This window comes from Misgurnus anguillicaudatus, chromosome 2 (assembly GCF_027580225.2).
Source record: "Misgurnus anguillicaudatus chromosome 2, ASM2758022v2, whole genome shotgun sequence".
Classification (NCBI taxonomy): Eukaryota; Metazoa; Chordata; class Actinopteri; order Cypriniformes; family Cobitidae; genus Misgurnus; species Misgurnus anguillicaudatus.
The window spans coordinates 35357750-35361484 of NC_073338.2; positions in this window are offsets into that span (position 1 = coordinate 35357750).

The window sequence follows — 3735 nt, forward strand, 5'->3', positions numbered from 1 at the left end:
GATGTAAGAAGATAATAAACGTGTCAAATGTATATAGACATAGCACTCATCTCATTATATGCTCATTTAAACTATATATAGTTTTACAATTACAACCTTAGTGGTTGTATTTACAAGCTGCTGACCACCTTCAAAAGTGCATAACTCACATGTAAAAATCATTAAACAATTCCATAAATGTTTCTTACTTTAAAAAAGCTTTTTATTTTATTAACTTTTTGCACTTTAATTGTAAAGATGTTCCTACAATTAAACACAACTAGTTTGAGATTGATATTCCCTTGTCGTTTTTGAACTATACTAGAATCCTCCACCTCTTCCCGCTGTAAAAAAAGTAACTTTTACTCTGAGTAAAGTTAAAATGACTTACTTTTTACTTTTACTTGAGTAGATTTTTAGACAAGTAACTTTACTTTTACTTAAGTAAAATATTATAAAAGTAACTTTACTTTTACTTGAGTACAATATTTTAGTACTTTTTCCACCTCTGCTTTTAATTTTCTGTCGGTCTTAGTGCACGATGTAACGACAGAAGAGTCAAGTTTTAAATAGGAAAAATAGGTTATTTTTTAGCGTGATGCTAATGGTCTAATCAGATTCCATGGACGGTGCTAAGCTATGCTAAAAGTGGTAACGCCAGACCCGGAGATCAGCTGAATGGATTCCAAAACGGTAAAATCAAATGTTTAACTCTAGGGAAGCTGGAAAATGAGTATATTTTCAAAAAAAGTGGAATGTCCCTTTAAGATCTGACACAAACATGGGTTGAAACAACCCAGCATTGTTGTGAAATTGGGTATTGATCTGTTATTTATAATGAAATCATAAATTAGCCTTCTGTCCTCATACACCTAATCTCATTGTTTGCAAACAAATGTTTGTCTCTTATTTATCATCAACTATTTTTTTTGTAACCTAGAGTTCACTGTTTATGATTCAGTAATTAATTCATCAGTTATTTAATTTTTTTTTTCAAAATGTTTTAAAATGTTTACTTTGGTTTTTTTTTTGAACATTTTAAAATTGTATAGAAAAAAAAGGATTTTTTTTGTCAGTTTCAGCAATTTTATCCAGTTTCCCTGTGTGTTTTTCACACAGAGGGGCATATTTAATTTATAAATCATGTAAACAAAACCCATTTCCCGAAATGTATTCAGCCATCTAGCAAGGCTGCAGATACTTCTGTATCCCTATAGGACTCAACAACATTGCGGCTCCAACTTGGCAAGAATCTGAAATTGGCACAGTCCCCTCCAGCTCCAGTGTGATCACATTAAGTCAAAATAGATGTTAGGACTGTCAGCTCAAATGCGTTACGCGACAAGGTCTCTTGTTGTTCACACCAAGCCGTGTTTCTCTTAAGTGTAAATAGTTACAAATCGGTGATAATTTATGAAATTGTCACAGTTTCCCACATCTGTTTCTGTTATTTGTGTTGCCTGATTCATTTCATTGCGTTTATTCCTGAGCGTAGAAACGGGGAAACACAGACTGATAGAGTCTATCAACCCTACAGGCACTGAGCTAAAGGGTTATATAAACACATTAGAATCATGCTAACATGGAAAAATGTGTTTGACTGGCATCTGTGCAGACAGAATGACCGCTCCTGCTTTACTGTAATGGACATACTGACCTTTAAAGATGCTTTGAAAGGCCATACATTCCAAATGCTGGACATTTATACGTGCGGTTGTTTTAAACGCATGGGTACCTCCACACTCTTCTGTCATGTGGTAAGGGAAGGTTTAGTTTTGTCTCAGGGAGATGGTACTTAGTATGTAATAGGATTTAGTTTTATCAATAAAATTTGGCAGGTTTCAATAATTTCTTTTTAAATAATTAAAAATTAGAAAGAATTAATCTGATCTTTGCACAGTGCCACTGCTGGCAGAGAACATGCCAATGTCAAATTGCACCTCAAAATAAAAATGTAATGATATCTACCGTAATTATATTTGGCGTATAAAAAGCTTTTTTTTGGAACCATGAAGATTTTTCCATTGTGACATTATTTTTTTATTACAATTGAGCACAGTAAAAAAAACAGCACAACAAATGCTACTATTGTACATTAATAATAATGTTACAATGCAAAAATGATCCAGAGATAGGTTTTTTTAAGCAAAATATAATTTCTTCTGTTTTTTGGGTGAAATATGACACATGTCTATTTTTAACACTGATGATATTCGCCCACTGAGACTTTTTCATGTTTTATATTATAAGGGTGTCTCAAATTGGACTAAAGAAAGGGTTTCTGTCATTAAGCTGAGGTTTATGTCTGAAAGACCAGCTGTTCTTTCACAGATTCTCGGATCAGATGATACCTCATTAATATTAAACAGCATCACTATTGGATTTAAAATAAAGACTCCCTCATAAGAGAGGAGCAGTGAATATTGTGTGTCTGTGTGCGTGCGTGCGTGCGTGCCTGTGTGGTATAAACCACTCTTTATGTATTATTTCTGAATTTAGGAGTGTAAATATGTTTTCATACAAATACTTTTGATACACCTTTGTAAAAAATGTACATAAGATTTTAGATAACAGTATTACATATGACTTAATTTATTCTGAATATATGATCATTGTTATTTAATGGTGATATATTCTGCCAGTCTTTCTGTGCTGCTTTTTATTTAAATGTATTTTTTTTAAACTCATCAAATATTTTGAGTTTTTTCTTAATGCACTTTTTTGTATCTTTTTTGTTTGTACTGGTGCCTTGTTTTGTGATTTTACTGACCTTGTTTTAATTCTGTCTGATCTGTCACTGCATAAACTTTGTGGCATTATGGTCTTGTATTTCCAGTGTTGCTCTTTATATGTCTCTATGGATTGGTATAAAAAGGAAAAGAATCTGGTGTCATTGATTATTAATCTGTAAAAAAACATGTGTTGTTTAAAAAGTTAGTTTACCAGTTGCCTTAAAATTTTCGGTTAATTCAACTTAAAAATATTAGTTAACTCAAAAAGGGCACAAATTCAAAATAAATGCGTTGCGTCTTACAGTCAGGTGCGCCTTGTAAGTCAGTATGAATTAATTTTGACATTTATGAGGCTGCTTCTGTATTTATGTAATTCAATGGATTCAGTGATGGGGAATGACAAGTATGCGACTTCACGCTAGTTGGCTTGTTCGGGTTAATTTAGCCTATTCAACCGTCAGGTAAGTTCTGTATACTATGGTTTATCATTTAAATAACTGATAATATTACTTTAACACAGACATCTATTCAGCCTGCTGTTCTGTCTGCTATTGTTTAGTTGAATAACTTGCCTTTCCAGATTAAATGTCTGTTCCTCGGTATGAATTGAAGTGCTATTTATACGCATCCTCAGGAGACTGGGTAGGTCATTTCGTCTTAATGATGCATTTTTGAATGATGCGGCTTATACTCCGGTGCGGCTTATAGTCCGGAAAGTACGGTAGGTTAACATGACGGGTCGGTCACATATTTTGACAAGACGAGCCACACATATGACATCGTGTGCCCTTGGAAAAGAGGTCACCGGCCGCCACTGGCGACAGAATAAAACTTCTATGCCCAAAGATCAGCCCTGCCAGTGTGAATTTGTGAAAAGATTAATATCCCAAATAGTGTTGCCATGAAAGAGGCAACTGAGAAACTCTAGTAGCATTAGTAGCATAACAGTGTTTATTAATGATATTTTTTATAACGGTCCCCTGAGTTGGCTTTGTCTGATTCGGGGTCCTTGGATTGAAAAAGG